Source organism: Kogia breviceps, chromosome 2 (genome assembly GCF_026419965.1).
Source record: "Kogia breviceps isolate mKogBre1 chromosome 2, mKogBre1 haplotype 1, whole genome shotgun sequence".
Lineage (NCBI taxonomy): Eukaryota > Metazoa > Chordata > Mammalia > Artiodactyla > Physeteridae > Kogia > Kogia breviceps.
The window spans coordinates 177655422-177675806 of record NC_081311.1 but is presented as its reverse complement, the minus strand read 5'-3'; the positions used below and the strand labels follow the sequence as shown (position 1 = coordinate 177675806).

Genomic DNA, 20385 nt, shown 5'->3' with positions numbered 1-20385 from the left:
TAATCAAATTATAAACTTTTCTCCAGGTTATATCATTTTAGAAATGTTCTACTATGTTGCATTTGACCATATGGAACCAAATTGCATCTTTATCTAATACTCATTTTCTGAATTAATATAAATATTAGACAGTTAAAGTAAAACCTTATTTTTCATGCCTTCTAGTATTCCTACTGACTGAAATTTAGTTTATAATGACAAATAATTCCTCAATTTTATTTTATTTTTTTAAATAAAAAATATCTTATATCAGTGTTTCCTGAAACTGTAGCTTTCCTATGTAATTTGAAGGAGATTTTGCCTACCTATTGTGTGGCTAAGTGTGACACAGGACATAGCCAGGTGGTTCAAATCAGGATTTCTATTTGTAGGGACATTGTTTCTCCAGTTTCTTTTTAATACCTTGAGGAACTCACTCCATGTCTTTGTGACTTGGCTTGCATGCCTGAGGGAGAAATGCATGTAATGCATTCCACTGTATAGCCGTTTTCTGAAAAATGGCTTTCAAGTCTTCTGTGATATTGAGATACATCCCAGTAATGAGTTAATTGATATATTTAAAACATGAACACATATGTTAATCAACATAATGTAAGCTTTCTAACAGACCATTGCTGTCAGAAGAGCACCTGACTAAAGGAAATAAAGAAATTATTAAGTCTAAAGAATTTGTATTTGAAGGCCATTTCCCCAAAATACTACTTTTCAGAATTGCTCTATGGTCTCTTTAGATTTTGTCTTATTGGGCTTTTTCCGGGTTGTTGATAATTCTGACATATTTATTAAATAAATTGACCTATTTTCCAATGCTTTAATCAAAGCTTTAAAGCCACTTTCTTGTTGTAATGTTTGACACTTCAACTGGTTCTTTCTATTTGTACTAATTTTTCAAGAGGGAAGAGAACTGTCTCATTTTTATAACGTAGAGGTGAAATATATGGTATTTGGGGTCCTAATTCTAAAGTGCTTTTTTGAACAGGTAGTAATTGTTTTATAGTTATTTTCATTTTAAATACGTGATTGCTTTGCAGGCCTGTTGCTTGGCACAACTCCAGGGGGCAGCAGCCACATAGAGTTTAATGGGAATGGTGCACGCCTGAGCTATCAGTAGTGCAGCAGCAGCCCTGCTGTTGTGGAATGCTACAGAATAAAGCAGCAGAATAGAAATTAGGAGAATTAGATTCTGGTCATACAATCATTGTCTCTGTGATCTTAGGTTAGACGTCTTGCTTTGTGTCTCAATTTCCTCATCTCTATCAGTATAGCTGAAAGTAATACTTAAAGAGTTAACATCTTGAATGTTTTTAATGATTCAGCCAGACAGAAAAAGAATGTTTAGACTTTTTAGAAAAAAGAAATGCATTGGTTTTCAATTATTTTTATAAAGGAACCTCTTTTTTTCAAGTGAATTTATGTGTATAACCCTGTTATCTAAAACAGGTAAAAGGGTGAAAGGAGAAGTCTTTTGTTAAAGCTTCCTCGGGAAGCCAACTTTGTGCCCCCTGCCTTTGGCACTCTCCCACTTTTCTCCCACTCTGGTGTCTACTCTCCTGCGCTGGCTTTACAGAAATCTAGCACTATTTAAAAGCCACTCATCTAGTCCACACCTTTTATTTTCTAGCTGAGGAAACTGGAAGCCCAGAGAAGTTAGGTAATATAAATTAGTTGGCAGTTCCCAGCACTCCTATCATTTTAACATACACAGAAGTACTTGAAAAATTGCAGACACTTAAAAAAAAGAATAAATAAAGTTTAAGGTTGGGTTATTTTTAAAGAGTATTGGAAGATTGAATGAAAACAAATGGATTGGAGCCATGGGCTTAATTATCAGACTGCGAAGTTCTTTTCAAGGGGAAGACTATAGAACCATTATCTTTCATTTATATTTAATAATAATCATTGATTTCATTTATAACTTACAACACCTTAAGATTAAAGAAATATAGCAAACTTTGTTAAGGTGTAGTTCTGTAAGATGATCTATTCACCTGGTAGTGCCTATTCTGGACATAGAATTTTGACCCTGTAAGTCAGGTAAGGGTTGCCGATGCTAGTATCTGTTTATAATAGTGCCTTCAAGAGTTTCTTTTACCTGTGACTTTGTGAGGATGACCAATAAGTAGAGAATGGTTATTTCTTCATTCTGTATCAAGTAGTATGCATGCTTTAAGAAAATGGATTATAAAGGGTAAACAATGGGTTCTTCATAACCAGTTAGTTGCTTGGGATCCTTAACTAGCAAATCCATGGGAATACTTCAGATTCATCCAGGCCCATCCTTAGGTGCAAGGTTCTTTATCTTAACCACTGATCTTGTTGGGTCCTCATCTTTCTTCAGGCCCTACTGGGATCACAGTTATTCTTTGCACAAGTGCATAAGCTAAGCTTTAAGTACTAAGACTTTATAAATTTACTTTTGTGGTGCATTTGCCTCCTTCTAATTGGCTTCTGCAAGATGCTGCCTCTGGTCGTTGTGACTTTGAATGTTGTTGATTTAACCTTAACTCTCTCTGGTTGTCCCTGACTTCTCTAAAGCACCAGAGCTTTCTGGGACATGATCAGCATTCTCATGGGGTATAGTGACAGAAGGGAGGTTCAAACCTGTTTTGGCAGGAAGAGTCACTTCCTGTTAGGAATTTGCAATAAAAATGGGCCCCCCTCTGTAAAACATTAACATAGACACGAGGAAACGTCCTCTGCAGTATCATTAAACTTCTCCCTTGAGAGCTAGCTCAGGATCATTACTGTTAATCACGTTATTTCCAATATTGTGGGGGTTACTGAAGCATACTAAACACGAATAAGAATATATAAGACTCAGTTTCTCAATCCAGAGAGCTAAAGTAATAGGAATCAAGGCTCTATGAATGTTCTATATTTCATTTGAGATGTTGTCTAAAAGTGTTTAGAGAGAAGAAAATGAAGGGCGCAATAAGCACTCCTTTATTTTCCAAAAAGATCTGACTTGTAAATAATAAATTTTACCTATCATATCTTTACTACTCTTCTGACCTTTATATATGTCTAGTCCCATATGCACATGGTCTAGGTGGACATCCAAGTTTTAAGCTTTTAGGATACAAATGGGGATTGTAAACCTGCTCTCAAAAAATGTGTCTGCTGGTCTTCTGTAGTGTGCTGAGGATATCTCATGGCTGGTTAGGACTGAAAAAATGACAACAGATTCTCTAGGTTCTATGACTATGTCTCGTATGGTTATGGCTTGAGTAATAAGTTATGCAATCCTCTATTTCAAGTTGGGTCCTCATCACTAGCAGGGGATGCCTAATTGAAGTCATGGATGGCATTTTGCTTTAAGTGAACTCTCCTTTTACTAAAAACTTTTTTTGTCATTATTTCCTATTCTTCCCTGTAGGCTTAGAGGATATGAGAATATGAGATTTTTTTTTCCTATGGGAACCTATGAAAACCAAATAAAAATAAAACAGAATAATATTTCTTTTAGACACACACTTTCATTTTTAAGAGTTCCTGTTGTCTGATCATTTTGTCTAGAACTAGAGCAGTTAAACAAGCTTTTTTCCCTCCAAAGGAAATGTGATTGCATGGCTTATTAAAATCTATTCCATAAGACTTTTGTTGACCTCATCTAGTCATTAAAAACTCAGAGGAGGCTACTGCAAGATCCTCTTCACTCATCCACTTGTCCGATGTCCTTTTACCTCCAAGACTTCCTTCTTGTCACTGCCAGATGATCATTTCTAATATAATACTTTTATTATCCTAGTTTCTATTCAGAAGCCTTCAATGGATTCCCATTGCAGAGTTCAAAGCCTGTTAAAATAGTCTTCAGTTTCCTTTTTGATCCAGTCTTAAGAGTTTCTTAAGATGTATTCTGTCTAAGAACCAGGCTGACCTAGTCAGTATTCCAGAGCCTTGCTTGCTGTCTTTCCTTTTGCTGACCCCTTTCCCTGGATTTCATGGTTCCCTTGGTTGCCCTCCCTGTCCAAACTGTTGAATCTTTCCAGTTCCATATTAAATCATACCTCTTCATTAGATCTTCCTTGATTTGCTACCCTAATCTATAATCCTTATCTCTACCACCTATCTGCATTTAATCTTAAGCCATTCTATAGTTTTAACTTTTTAAGAGCAAACATTTTTATCAAACCCTGCAGAGACTAATGAGGTGCCACATACATGGCAAGCGCTTTAAAAAATATTTTTTTAAATGAAAGAATAACATACATTTGCTGAAACAATTTTAAGCTCATTCACGGATGGTTATTATTTATAATTAAACCATATAAGTGCACAAAATAAGCTGTTCTAAAAACATAATTATAGAATTACTAATAATAGATATTAGGCATGTTTACCCTGGGAATTTCCTTAGTTGCTTTCTTGAGCTTCCTAGGGTATTTCTTTCAATGGAGTGTTTCCAAGAGTATATCATTTGTCCTCATTACCATTTTTAGAGTCTGCTCATAATATGGTACCAAGTATATTTGTTAGTTTTATTTTTGGTGAGTTAAATATATATAAATATAGTTCTTAAACATGTAACTGTCTTGTAGCCTACTATTTTTATGTGGCCATTACTTTGCTTTTCTTACTTATCTCTTATTTTAAAAGTTTAATCAGTTTAAGCAGTAAACATGTACTGACCTATCAGTGTGTTTGAGGACTGTGTTAGGCACTGAGGAGGACATATAAGAAGCTCAAGATGCTAGATTTCCCCTTTCTTTTAAAGAAAGACAGATGAGACCAATGAAACATAATATAAAAAAATATGTTATTAAGTGATTTTTCCAAACTCTTGGGAGGAATTTGCCTCCAGAGAAATGCTAGTAAGTATTTCATTAAAAAAAAGGGTTCCAGACAGAATGTGGCATTTTCTATTCCTAGATGTATGTAATAACACAACTTTGTTAATACTAAGATTTCTCAGTATCTTAAAATAGACAACTAGACATATGCCTCCCATTTGAAAAGGATCTTATAAAAGAAATACTTGCAGCATAACTGTACTGAGAGGTGACTGGGATTCTCTTAGCTGCTCTTTTAGATGATTCACTCTGCATTCTGAAAATTGGTGAGATGATTATAGTATTTATAGATTTTCCCTGGTCAGATTCTACCAGAGAAAATGCTCTTCCAGACATTCCTTCTCAGGTTATCAGATTCCAAGAAACTGTCAACCTTTCTAGGTCACTGTGGTGCCCTAAGTGTACCTTAATTTATAATGTCCTGAAAGAGTTAATGTAACTTCAAAACTTATCTAACAGTCTGCAGAGTAATCTATTAATGAGAAAATTGGGTATGGAGACATTAGTACCTCTGTCTGAAAAATTTCTTAGAACTTTCCTGATTGTTTTTCCTTTAAGAATCCCTGAGAAGAAACTTTGAGTCGGGGATTATTGTTCCTACTTTGTAGACGAGGATGTAGAGATATAAAGCAACAGTAGGTAAGGGTGAAGCCTGACTGGTGCATGTGTTGGTGCAGTTACATGTCTGCCGTGTTCTGAGCCAGCTGCCTCTGCCGTCTGCAGCTCCTCCTCTTTCATGCCTTCTCCAGCCACAGGAGCTAGTGACCCTCTGAAAGGAGTGGCTCCTCTACTCTCCCTGCCCCACTGTGTGAGAAAAGGATGCTCAGTGCACCAAATCCTTCTGCCTTCAGAGCAACAGCTCTTTATGCTTTCCCTGGAGCCATTTGAAGAAACTTATCCAATAAATCTATCATTCGAGGAGTCCTACATTGGATTACTCTGCATTTCTCCTCATCCTTTCTATTCTCCAGAGGTCTTTTTGTGCGTGCGTGTGTGTGTGTGTGTTGTGTGTTGTATGTATTAAGGAAATCATCATATAAGCCTTGTCTTCTTGAGAAAACTTCAAAGCAGGGGCATTTCCAAGATGTTGGGACCTGCATTTATGCAGTTTGGGGAACCTCTTTAAAAACAATAAAGAAATAAAAATACAAATTAAGTACAGGTCCTTGGAAGGCATCAATGGAAGAGAGGGGCTCTGAAGCTGAAGCCTTTTACAAAAAACTTTATGGTACTTCTGCCTATGTTTGAAAATTATACATTTTACGAAGTCATATTATTTCTCATTTAGTGTGAATTTTGGGTGTCATTATATATTTTTAAATTTTTTTTTCCTACTGCACATAGCTAGCGTCTACTATTAATGTAGAAGAATGCATTGTTTTGAGAAAAAAATTGTCATGAAGAGTAAAATCACACTATAAAGCACTTCAGTATATCTTTGGGTGAAATAATGTACTCTGTAGAGATAATTTTCAAAATATTTCCACTCTGAATATGAACATGCCTCATCCAGGTATATATATATTTTCTTGATGCCATGTTTTTTATTTTTTTAAATTTTTTTTAAATTTTAATTTTAAAAAATTTTTTGTGGTACGCGGGCCTCTCACTGTTGTGGCCTCTCCCGTTGTGGAGCACATGCTCCCAACCCACAGGCTCAGTGGCCATGGCTCACGGGCCCAGCCATGGCTCATGGGCCCAGCCGCTCCGTGGCATGTGGGATCTTCCCGTACCCGGGCATGAACCTGTGTCCCCTGCATCTGCAGGCGGATTCTCAACCACTGAGCCACCAGGGAAGCCCCATGCCATGTTTTTTAAATGGGTCATGTAATGCTGTCTCTTACGCAATTCTGTAGTTTATAATGGTTGGTTTATAATGTTGTGATTTAAAAGAATCTTGTCACTTTTGGTATATAAAAGCTATATTACTAAGGCCCTACCACTTGAAATACAGCTCATTGAATTTTTAATCATTTGTTATTTAACACAGTTAAAAACAAAAATCTATCTTTGACTTTTACCCTCTGACTATGTTAAATGTGACCATTTTAGCTACAATACACATTATTAGCTGTGAATGAAACAATGCATCTAAATTAAAATCAGTACTCAGCTCAGATATTTGGTAATATTTTAACTACTAATATATTAACACATTTAAGTAACAATAAAAGGATTAGTATTTCAAGTCACACTTTTACTATGTAAAAATATCAACTAAACAGTTAATATTTCCCAGTTGTTTTAACTTCAAATTTAGCAGCCCCATTGTCCCTGGTGATATATCGAAACCTCTAAAAGTGTACTTGGAATTAATGGAAACTGAAGTGATTGGTATTCAGATACAATTCTTTAGTGGCCTTTTTCTTTTCTTTTTTAAGTGCAGAATGAAATTTGAAAATATAAAAACTTTGAGATAAATTGAAATAGACAAAACATTTTATGTAACTGTTGATGAAGAGGACATTTATTATTTTTTCTCTACTTACTATATTGCTTGTGGCCAGAATTAGCACACCATGAGCCAGAGAAAGAGATAAGACAAACAGAATGGCACGCAGCTAATTTTGTTTAGCAAATTTAGATCTGATACATGCTGTTTCACTCCTACAAACTGACTCAGCCACACTTTGAAAGGTACAGATGAAGTTTGTCTCCCACAGTTTAACAGCTTTCACTCAACATTTATAGGCTGTATAAAAATAAATTTCTGTTAAGTACCACATTTCTCACTGGCAGGATGAGCACTGTGAAAGTAGATTTATTAATGAGAAAAAGGGAAAAAACAAAAACATTTCAATTGTTCCAGGTCTGCTGAAAATAAAATATGTCAAAACATCCAAAATATCTTTGTTTCAAGGACATATATACTGGGCTTGGGATATTTAAGGATTGTGACTATTTGTGAGTGAATCAGAAGTTCCATTTATGATAATTTTCTGATTCAAATCTGGTATGTGGTTAGATGCATATTCTGGAACTAGTCATTCATCTGCTAGATAAGCCAACAGGAAGAGATCCACTGTAATTATCAGGAAGTGGCTATAAAACAAAATACACAAAAAACCCAAATCTTGGTCTTTGTAAAAAAGTATCATCATCCAAAAGAATAAATTTTAATGAATTCCTAAGTGAGACTAACTTGTCTGAAAAAAATGTCATAAAACATGTAACACTTGATGGAAATGTGATCCTAGAAAAAGCCAGGAATTTGGACAGTAATATCCATGTTTGGGATTATCTCAAAAAACATCCCAAAAGTCTTTTCTATCATAGTGTATTGTAAAGGTATCTAAAAAGGTATAGTATTATTTATATACCTTCTAGAGCTTTGTCATGGCTCAAGACTGCATTCTCCATAATCAAGCTCACTATAGAGAATAATTCTCATATTCATGAATTGTTCATCTCATCATGTTTTCAGTGGTTATTTCAAGGTTAATTTTTTCAGACAGCTTCTCTCTTGATTAAAGTCTGTAGGAATTGTATATATGCTGATATAGCACACGAAGGTTTTTAAGCTAAAGATGTCTTTGATTTCATAGCAGGTCAAGATCAAATGCTTTTCAATGCTTCCTACTGAAATATATGAAAAAATAACTTTTATGTCTTTTTTATTTCTAGTAAGAATGTTGAGACTTTTGATTGGCTTTTTCAAAATCCTAGAAACCTTTGTGTAAGAGTATGAGCAACAAAGTATATTCTATTACCAGGACTAGTATCCAAGTGCTATGTTCCTTATGCTTTTATTGTTTGATAAAATATTAAAATATATTCCTACTGATTGGCTTTCCCAGAGCCCTCCCCTGGCACCCCTCCCTCAGACTTTCCCAGATCAAACAACTAAAGAATTAATATCTGACACAATCAGGGACCTTCAGATATCTGCTTTGGCATATACTGTGATCCATTCTTATGTGTTTTTGCTGGGATGGTCACTAAATACTATGAATGTTACTCTTACACATAATACAAATTTTGCCATAAATATTTTAAAATAATAGGAATGTGAACAGTATCATACTAACTTTGCTGCCATTAAGTATTAGCTGGTATGAAGGAGGCATGTTTCTAAGTTGTGTATCACAGCTTAGGTACTAATGATTTGACTTGAAGTTTGGAAAGAAGTGGCTTAAAAACAATAGACAAGATGTCACTGGTTCTCAGTTGAATTAACCTAGGAACAAATCATATGAATGAGGCAGGCCAAAGGACTCAAATAAAGCAGATGCTGTGAATTTTCCTGAGAGTGAGGCAGGTGCTGATGTGTGATGTGTGTCTTTAAATTGGGCTGCTGAAGAATCACAACAATTTGAATTTGCGATTGCCGTAAGTATGTGGGAACAAACATGTTACATGCTTATATTATTAATCAGAATAAACAGCTTATCTGGCAAGGTGTCAGCTGTTCCACGAGTGTGTATTGTCATGTAAGATATGAGTCTGTCCCTTGAGGGCACTGCATATACTCTTTTCATTTGTGGTGGATAAGAAAACATTCAATTAAAATTTCTTTTACATGATTAAAATGTAATATTGTGAAATAAGTTGTGAATATCAGCTTAATTACGATACTCTTGGTAACTTTGTTTGGACATGTGATTTATTATTTTGCAAAGAAAACTATATTTACAACAAAATAATGGAGTTCCATTTCATTTGAAGAATGATTAAAGAAAGAAGGAGATGCCAGGCATGGAAAAGAGGAGGCTTGGGAAGGGGACATGATAACTATCTTCAAGAGTTGGAGGGCTGTTACACATAAGAGGGATTAGCACTGTTCTGTGTAGCCTTGGAGAACAGAAACATTAGCAGCTGTTTGAAATTGTAAGGTATCAGATTTCGGTTGAACACCATCAAGGAGTTTCTCACAGTTAGAGCATCCCAAAGTTGGAATGATTTGTCCTGGGAGATGGTGAGTTCCTTCATGTGTGTGGGGTGGTAAAGTCTTATCTAACCTCTTCTGTGATGATAAAGAATGAATGAGGCAGCTGAAGAACAACTGGTCAGTGATGTTGGGAGCGGGGATTGGGTTCTGTGGCCACTGAGGGCCCTTCCCACCCTGAGGGTCTGTCACAAGCACGTCATGCCCAAATACCCTTTCCTGGTCTCTGAAAAATAGAGGTAGTGAAAGCCACTCTCTTTGTCTCTGTGACTAGGATTCCCACCCAAATGCTTTTCACCATCTACCTGTCCTTAATAGATCTGTGGATATGTGAAGGATATTTTAAAGTTTGGTTTCCTTAAATATAAAATATTTTGCTCTTATTTTTTCTCAGTAGTCTTTACATTAGACCTTCATACCTCTAATGTAATGTACTATCACAAATAAATCATTCTCAGTTGTAAAACCCACATGATACAGAATAAAAGTATACAAATGTTTCATTGTGTTTCAGGGTTTATGCCAGCAGGTATTTATAAGACTGGGTTTAACTTAACCAGAGGGAGAAACATATATAAAAAGGTGAGGACATAGGCAGGGCAGGAAGTTAGAAAAATAGGCCTCTAGTTCTGAGTGGAGAGTAAAGTGTTAAGAAATCAGAGCAAAAGAGAAGCACTTTTCTAAAGGGACTGAAAAATCAAAAAGAAATAAAAAGATGGAGGCACATATGCATGCTTCAGTTGGTTACAAATGAACCTTTCTCAGTCTGCTTAGGAAATATTTTTCTTCAAGGCCTTTGACATTTCCATCTCTTTTACTACCTATTTTGTATCTATACTGTAAAATCTACAGTAAATGAAATGTTTTGCTTTTTTCTTTTGTTGCCATTCTTTTAACATTCTTTTAGGTTCTCCTGGTATGAAAACTGCATTCCTGTTAGATACTACCTTCTGCCGTAAGTCTTTCTGATTTACCACCTCTCCTGTCTCAGTCTATATCCATTTTAATGCTTCATCTGCAGCAAGCACTGTGACTGTGCTGGTACTTTTACTCATTAGTTCCAGTGTTCCTTAAAATCTGCATGGTAGGTGGTATTAACTCCATTTTAAAGATAAGGAAACTGAGACTCAGAATGACTTAACTGGCCAAGATCACAGAGTCAGTTCTCAACAGAGATACTATTCTAACAATCTACTTGGTTACTATTGGGTATACTTTAGACTTAAGATTTTGGTTATCCATCTTTAAAGAGGCAGTGAATGAAGATAACCCACTCAACAAGTCTTTCTCAAGCCTCTCTGTGGCCTTGGTCCTCTTCGTTACCTTTTTGTCTCAGTTTCTGGGTCCCTTCCCCATCTCAACGCCGTGTAAGTAATTCTGAGCTCTTACCTCTCTCCAGAGCTCCCCTCCTTCCTGTCGCTACTGCCTGCTGGGTATCTCTACATGGATCTACCCAGTATCTCTGACTCAAGCAGTCCAACATTTTACTTTTCTCTTTTCACTATGTAGTGTGCTTTTTAAATCTTAATTGGTATAAATTTCTATACAACACAACTAATTCTTCATTGATAAAAAGCCAACAAGTCATAATATCTAATACTTACTAAAGGACTACTGTGTCAGGAAGTGTGCTAAAGCACTTCTCATACAATATCTCAACTAATCTACACAAGATGGCCACTACTGTCCTCATTTTACAGTCAAGGAAACAGAAATTTAGAGAGATTTTATAATTTACCAAATGGGAAACATCTGTGCAGTTGGCCGATCAGCAATGCCTAAGCTCCTAACTATGAATTTTCCATGGTCCAAATTGAAATATTTTATATAAGAAAATAAACTAAAACCTCTAAGAAGGATATTGATAATATAGATTCATTTGTTACCTATTTTAGGCCATTAACAATTATTTGATACCCATAATAATTGTTAATAACCAGGTATATTTGTGAATATGCAAAACTTGGAAACATGATCAAGTATATTAACAATATATGCTACTTTTCTATTGTCACATTATAATTTCAGTACATTTATAACACTTCAAATAGAGTAACCAGTTTAATCACTTTTTAAAATCGATAATATTAAGTGAAATATTGCAAAGAGTTGAAGTAGAGGTTAAATAGAGGAACTTAATTAAATAGCCCAGGTTTGCATACTAACCATGTGAAGATGGGTTAATTTCTTAATCTTTTTAAGCTTCAATTTTCTCATCTAAAACGGGCATCTAATATTAAGATCAACCTCATATTTATGAGGATTAAATGAGGTAGTAGATATAAAACAGTATCTATCACATAGATGCTCAGTAGTTAATTACATTATGTACACTATAGTATTAGTAGTATGATAGCTAAGGCAGTTAAAAGCAAAAAAATAAACATCATACAGTTAAAGTTACAAAATGTTAAATATGAGCAGACCATGGACTTCCCCTTTCTCATAATTTGAACAGCAGTTCTATGTCCTATGTTTATAAACAGGTGATGCAGTATTGATTTGCAGAATCATTGTGTATATGGATAGGCAAGAGTACTGTAAGTAGACTATTTGGGAAAGAATTCGGCTCCCTTTGAGGGGCAGTTGTCTGAAATCATTTTTCCTTCATATTCTTTTTTTTTTTTTTTTTTTTTTTTTACAGTTTTGGTATTAAAAAAAAGTGTAGGGAGACAGTTTTGTTCCAAAGATTTATGTTTACCTGGCAAACTCAAGTCCTCTGTCCTTTCATCCTTATTGCTTTTTAAAGCACCTTCAAGAGAAAATGGTTTTTCATCAAATTCATGAGATAACTTTTTATGTTAAATTTTATAGGCATTTAAACTTTTCAAGATAGGGCATAACTAATATAATGTATGACTGAATGTATTTTTTGGAAAAGTTTCTGCACGCTGGAGCAGAATCTTCACATCTATCTATGTATACTAAACAGATTTTTCCACATAGAAGACAGTCTGTAAATTGTTGTGATTATTAAATTCTTTCCCTCTATCATGGTTTTTATACATTTATTTTGATATTGGAGGAATCAGAGTCTATGCATATCATCATACAGTTTTTAATTCACAGGGCTCTGCCAGTTGTGCTCACTCACTGATTAACATTGGAACACCGCAAAACAGTATTACTAATGATGGGAAGGGCAGTTTTTGCCCTTCTAAAGTTGACTGCTTCCTTTCCGGCAACAACCTCAACCTCCCTACTGCCAGTGAGTTAGATCAAGAAAATAGTTATTTCTCTTAGTTACCAGTCTGGAAACTTTCAAAGATGCTGTGAATTGCAGCATAAGAAATAAAAATATATATTTTTATTTAGACTATTGTCTTTAGACTGAGAGACAGATAGAAATTTGGTTCACAAGCTCTGTCACATGCCATTATGTTGCTCAGCTGACAGGTGGTGCTTCAGAATAATATAGACAGTGGGGATGTGTGATTAAGTTCTATCAGACTTTCTGGGACACTCTATGAGTTATACTCTTGCAATTAAGACCTTTTAATGTAGCAGTTAAATTACTAAAAATTCAGATGTGAAGATAGTAACACAAAATAATTGTCACATGCCAGAATCTTCTTAAATTTTATATGATTTTTAGATGCAGGTGTTGAATTTGGGATTGAGATTTCATGTGGATACAACTGTAATTTTTTCTTAAATGCAGACTGAAACTGGAATATGGAACTATAATCCAAGTCAGTACCACTGATTTTCCTCTATCGATTTTGTTATTATTTATCATTAATATGACATTCTCTTTAACCTATGGTTGATCACAAATTTAGAGAAAAAAAGTGTTATCTGCATATTTGAATCAAAGATATTTTTAAAGGATATTTATCCAATGAAGATGCCCTGATATATTTTAAATGAAGATACCATGAGCAGATTAAACTTCATGAATATATTCTGTAAATGACAATTGTTGTTACTATGGTAACCTTTAACCAGGTATTTGGTGGGGTAATTTGGATTAGTCCTATTCAGTGGTGAGGTAATGGAAATGAGAGTAATTAACTTTCAAGGTTTGAGTTTAAAGAAAGACAATATGCTGAGTTTATGAGAGAAGCAGGGATATTGAACGGGTAAATGAAAATGCCAGAGACGAAATGACCACCACATAACATTCAGCCAATCTCTCCTTCCTTTATCTCACTCCATGCGGGCTTTTGTTTTAGACCCTGCTGTCCTCCACCCCTGAGTGGTTCTAACTGCATCCATGAATCAGGAACCAACTCATTCTCCTCTTACACAGCAGTCTTAATCTTTCACTGACAGTCAATATCCTACTTAAAAACCACTCTAAGAGCCTTTCCCATTAGAAAGGGCAGTCAGTTTCTATCAGTTTTATTACTAATTTTGCCTTTCGTATTTAAAATATATCATTATCGTGTTTAAATACTATAGGATTTGTTAGGGTTCCATGTGTTTATGAATTAACCCCCTGCCCCAACCCCTATCACCAAATATGGAAGCAGTTTTCCTCTTTTCCACTTGTACATTAGGAAGAGTTTGCTATGATTCTAACTGTGTCACTCATTTCCTTCAGTGCTCATTTAATGTATAGTCTGTATCTGGGTGTAGCACTTTGGATTTTTAACTTTTGTTTTATTTGAAATCATTTTGTTCCTTTATTTAGCTTTTGCAAATATACTAAAAAATGGGTTGTCTGTGGACATACCTGCCTGAAACGAATACAGCCTAAAAGCAGAAAATTATTGATTTTTAAAATGAATTATTTTCCTCAGATTTAGTGAGGCCAATTTCCAATAGCCATTTTATTTACCCTTTATCATTTCATGCAGTAGCTTTAATATCACCAAAGCTACTGTCACCATCAATACATTCCTGAAAAAGAACATGATGTTTTGCAGTTTTTCCAAGAAGAGAGTTAGGAAGTTGTATGCATTGTTTGATTAAATTTTGATATACCTATATTACATAAAACTCCTTGTAACTCATAGTTTAAATCATATTTCTTATGTTTCTAATAGTAATAAAATGTTAAAATCATATTTCTTATGTTTCTGGTAGTAATAAAATGTTAAAATATGAGTAGCATTTATTGTACTTTTAAAAAAAATTCAGGGATGAATGATCTATATTACATTATATTGCTGAGAGGAAGGATAGCAAGCTTCTCTGGATTTATTTGCACTTTGAGAAATAAAATTTAGGAAAACTGGTTTTTAGGTTTTCCTCTCCACTAGAAATCTTGATTAGGAACATCAGTGCAAGAAGGGCAGCAGTGGTAGTCCCAAATAACTATTTTCAGAGGAGGTCATAAACAGCTGTCCCTTTTGACTGTGATCCCTATTTGGAATAGTCTCAGTACTTGTGAAAGAAATCTTCTCTAGGATTAGGGCTTGACATGCAACTATTCGTGTCCTAAAACCTTATATTCCCCCCGACCCCCTCCCGTGATCACCCCCTCCCGTGATCCAGCAGGAGTTAGAGGCTAGGCTAGCAGATATTACCTTAGCACAGTAGTTAATTCCTTTTTGCCAGTTCTCCCTCCTATTCCTATACAGCATTTCAACTATGAGCTAGTTCATGTAACAACTTGAGCTCTCTATTCACTCAGCTCTTTAGAAATAATGAAGTATAAGTGAATTGCCAAAGTTGTCCTTCACAACAAGGATCAAAATTGTACCTACTGGAGCCTTGTCGTGCCCCAAATGTTTATTTTTACACAAATATTTTGGTTCTCATTGGTTCCATGCATCACTGCAATTCTCTTAGTGCACTGTGTTATGCTCTGTAGTTTTTACAAGTATGAAAATGTTGAAGTATATTTATTAGCCCTGATGCTATTAAATGTTCAGTTATTTCCCAGGACTCTTAGGTGGGTCTTGGGAAATTCTGAGATGAAATTATGTAATGTGTAAGTGAGAAGTAACATTCATTTTTGAATGTAATTTGCAGTGAGGACATTATTCAGGAAGAACTAATTGCTGTCATATCTGTAGTTGAGATCAGAGACAATGATTAGAATTCTGTTTTCTAAGATTATTTTTGTAGGTATAGGCACTGTCTCTCAGACTGCAAACTGAGATGTACTTATCTAGAAAATCAATTCCTTATCAATTAATTTATTAGTGCATTAGACTGGTTTATGATCAAAGTAGGTCTGATATTGTCATATTATACATAATATAACTATGCATTAAATATGTATAATGTATGTATCTCATAGCTGAGAACAATGAAACTACATAGATAATCCCAATTTGTGATACACTTTGCAGTTTTCTAAGTTTTGTCCTTATTGGAATAATGTATTTTTACAGGTTGAAAATCCAGACAGCTTCACACTATAGGATTGTGTTATGTTTTCTTCCATACAGTGTGCAGCGTTTTAATTCTTATAATAACAGGGCTGCTCAGTTTGCCAGCAGGAGGCCCCTCAAAGCAAGATGATGTTTCTCGGTTGGGAGATTTCTGTATAAATAAATAACACTCTGCACATTCCTCTCAAATACCCGAGTAAGTGAGATAATGCTATATAACTTTTTTAAAATTAAAAAAATAGCTGTATTATGTCAGTGACCTGTAATAAATAGCACTGCAAGGAGAAACGACACCCTCATTCACCTTGCATCCATGCAGAAATAACTGAGCTCTATTTCCATGGCTGGAGAGAGAAGAAAAAAGCAAATGGAAGAACAGAACCGACCTTGGATCGCAGTCACTCTCATGCTAATAAGAGGAAGTTTACACTGACTGTTTTTACTGTATTGAATTTACCACTCAACACACTGCAGGTAAACACCTTGTACTCTAAACGTTCAGATAGTCGTTGATAATAATGGTGTGGTGGATACATCATAAAGAGTGTGTTGCCATCTCCCTGAATGCTACAAATTTTTCTGTTAAGTTTTCATCAATTAGCAAAATATTATATGGAAAAAAATTATTAATTGAACATAATGATGCACTGAGAACAAATACAGTTTTTGGACCAGGATGGCAATATTTGTTTAAGCTTTTCTAATTCAAGACCTGAGAATATCATTTTCTTCACATTGTACTCTACTCTTTCTTAAAAAAAAATTAATTGTGAACATTGAAATGTTTAATAAAGAAAAGAATAAATCATATGTTATAGAACAAACTAAAACTAAGAGCTTTAAATTCATGCTCAATGAAAAATTTAAATGATTTGGTAATGTTGATTTTTAACTGTGATTCCCAGTTATTCTAAGATTTTCAACAGATGTTACACAGAGAATATGGAAAAATTTGCAGTGATTGTGGGCCTGAAATTAAAGCCTCTGCTTAGACTTATGTCACATTGAAATTTATGGAAATCATGCAAGCATACTTCAGTGGGATTCAGTCCGTTGTGCTTATTTGTACATTCTGCCTAGCCATTCATTTGTCCAACACCTAACAGACATTGCACAGCAGTGGGAACAGACAGCCTGATGTACAAAGGCCAAGGATATTTGGCCCTGGCTCCACAATTAGTTTATTTCAATCAGTAAGAAAGTCAGGGCTGTAGGATTTAATATACTTGCTATCCACAAAAGAACATCAGTAACAACAACACTTCAGATACTCAGAAGCTCTGGGTGATTTTATAAACAAACACATGTAAATTCATCACACTCTACTGAGGTTGCAGATTACCATGTTAAATGCATTTTAATGTTTGCTCTGTTTCTAATATATATGAGATTTGGAATTGTTGGCTGGAGGTAGAATTCTTAAAATGATAATATTTTCCAGGTATTTTATTTTACAGAAAATAAATTTAAGACACACAGAGAGAAGTTATTTGCCTTAGTCACACATATATTCAAAAGCATTTATTTTCTTTTCCTTTGTACAGGCTAAAATTTTCATACTTCTGAAGTTGCAGTTATTTCTTTTTTATCATTTTATATTTACCAGTATATAAATAAATGAATGTTTACTAAATATATCTTGAAATAAAATATTATATACTCGTTTAAAAAAAAAATTTCCACAGTTTTTGTCCCCTATACTGGAAGCTTTTTTTTTTTAAGAAGAAACAGTCAATTTTATTGGGCTCAGACTAAGAATCCATGGGTCTTGAGGACCTCTGAATTTGTCAGTTTTCTTCTCTATGTTCTTTTCGGCCTGCTTCCGTAGACTCAGGAGCTGCTTCTTTTCCCGGTAGTGGATCTTGGCCTTCTCCTTTCTCTTCTCCTCCAGGGTGGCTGTTACTGCCTGGTACTTCCAGCCAACCTCACGAGCCAGCCTCCCTAGGTAGGCAAACTTCCGCACAGGCTTCAGACGCACAACCTTGAGGGCGGCAGGAACGACCATCCGCTGTTTCTTGTCATTGGGTGGCGAGATCCCATCAAATACCTTGAGATGGTCCCGAGTGGCCTGGCCTCGCTTGGTGCTGTGGGGCCACATACCTCGCACTGTCCGCCAGAAGATGCGGCTGGGGGCTCGGAAGTGGTAGGGGCCGCATCCACTTGCAGAAGAAGGCCAGGTACTTCAACTTGTCTCTATAGAAATTTCCATAAATGCTGATGCCCTCACAGCCGCACAACCACCACCTTTCCATGCAGAAGCACCTGCTTGGCCACGATGGCCGCTAGGCGGCCCAGGAGATGGCCTCGGCCATCGAGCACCAGGGCCTGCTCCTCCGCCATCTTCGGCAGCAGCCTGGGAAAGTTATATGGGAAGCTGTTAATCTTCCAATATTCATGAAATATTTACAGTAACACATTTAGGTGACTCAACTTATGTGGTTGCTTTTTTCCTATTTTTTTGTGCCTCAGGTTACTTCTAAATGCAGCAGTGATTTTTAACACATATTACTAGGTTTGGTGTTAGGTATATAATGTTTCATGGGTGTGTATGAAAGCTAATGCAGTTGAGTAATGATGAAAATTATGTAAACAGGGTAGTATTTAAACAAAGTGAAAATGTAATAAATGTGGATATCATTGCTTTTGAGCACCTTTCTAACTTTCTTTGTAGCAAATATAGTCATTAAAATTCTGTTTTAAGAGGGAGGGGACAGTACCATTAGACAATATTAAAAATTGGACATTTTATTTAAGGAAATGTGTTGTCAGTAATTATTTTAGGAGGTTTTATCACAGTGCAGCAAAGCATGTTTTAACAGTTTTAGTGCATTAAATCTACACAGTTGCTGTTGACTGTGAACAATCATGAATTTAAATAAAGGGAGAAGTTAGTTGGAATAAAATGTTCTGTTGTCTTATATCTGTAGAAGTGATTATTATTATTTTTGTTTGTTTTACTATAAAGTTTAATTGTCTTGGTGCTTTCTGAGACCATTTTCAATTAAGAATGGGTAACCAATAAGGTAACATTGAGAATGGTCTCTGTTCTAGAGTAAAATAACTAAAACATGAGCTTTAGGTCAACAAACCTGAGTTCAGGTTCCAGGTTTGGGACTTGCTAGCTGTGAGATCAGTGGGAACGAGCTATAAAGCACAAGAAGCTCAGCTCGGTGTTCTGTGATGGCCTAGATGGGTGGGATGGTGGGGGGAGGGAGACACAAGAGGCAGGGGATATAGATATTCATATAGCTGATTCACTTCATTGCACAAAAGAAACTAAACATTGTAAAGCAATTGTACTCCAATAAATTTTTTTTAAAGTATCCACATCTTTAAAATGGGAAAAAATTCTTAAAATACTTCTTCCCAAGGATGTTTCGATGATTATGTAGGAAAATGTGTATAAAGCAGTTAGCATGACATTTGGCTCATGGTAAGTACTTGAGAAACATTACTGTATTTTTTATATAAAAATATTTTTAGTTAGTGGGAAGCTGCTGCATGGCACAGGGAGATCAGCTTGGTGCTTTGTGACCACCTAAAGGGACGGGATAGGGAGGGTGGGAGGGAGGACGCAAGAGGGAAGAGATATGGGAACATATGTGTATGTATAACTGATTCACTTTGTTGTAAAGCAGAAAGTAACACACCATTGTAAAACAGTTATTCTCCAATAATGATTAAAAAAAAAAATCTTTCTGGGTGATAATTTTTAATGCTCTTTTAAAAATTATCACACTGATTTATATAAGAAGCTTTATCTTTAATATTCAATTTTGGAGTGCTGAATCTACAAAACAAGTTTATTTAATTTTATTCAATACACATTTATTGAGTGAATAATTCTGTCCCAGGAATTATATCAGGAACATATCAAAGAATCTAGTGAAGAAATCAGATGCAAAAATAGCTACCTTCAGTATTTTATGATAAATGGTAAGCAAAAGGTGCTCTGAAATGAAAAAGAAGCATGTTTAGCTCAACCTGGAAGTCGGAAAGATTTTTCTGGGGGGAGATGGTTTCTGAAATGAGTCATGAAGATGAACAAGAATGAGTCAAATGACGAATGGTGAAGAGGATGTTCCAGACAGAGGAACCTGTAATAATAGATTTAAAGAAGCTGGAAATTACCATGGAAAGTACAGTGAACAATTAATTCAGTGTGATTATAGCATAAAATGTTCAGGGGTGGGCAAAGGTTGAGACTGAAAATGTAGAGACACATTTCACAAGGAACCTTTGATATCCAACTAGGGGCTTGCTTGTTTGTTCTATTTCTCCCTTTCTTAAAATAATTGGTAGGGTTTATATGCTGATTTGATTTACAGAATTTATCATCTAATAAAGAATGTGTGTGTGTGTGTGTGTGTGTGTGTGTGTGTGATAATCAGGGTACATGATCCACTATTCAGATAAACTAGTA

The 20385-nt window shown here is 35.3% G+C and overlaps 1 protein-coding gene and 1 pseudogene across 7 annotated transcripts in view; one reads left to right on the top strand and one right to left on the bottom strand.

Annotated features, from left to right (window-relative positions):
* Window positions 1–20385, top strand: part of ERBB4 (erb-b2 receptor tyrosine kinase 4) — a 1132189-nt gene that overhangs the window by 5563 nt on the left and 1106241 nt on the right. The window lies entirely within an intron of this gene.
* Window positions 17677–18302, bottom strand: LOC131750821 (large ribosomal subunit protein uL13 pseudogene; annotated as a pseudogene).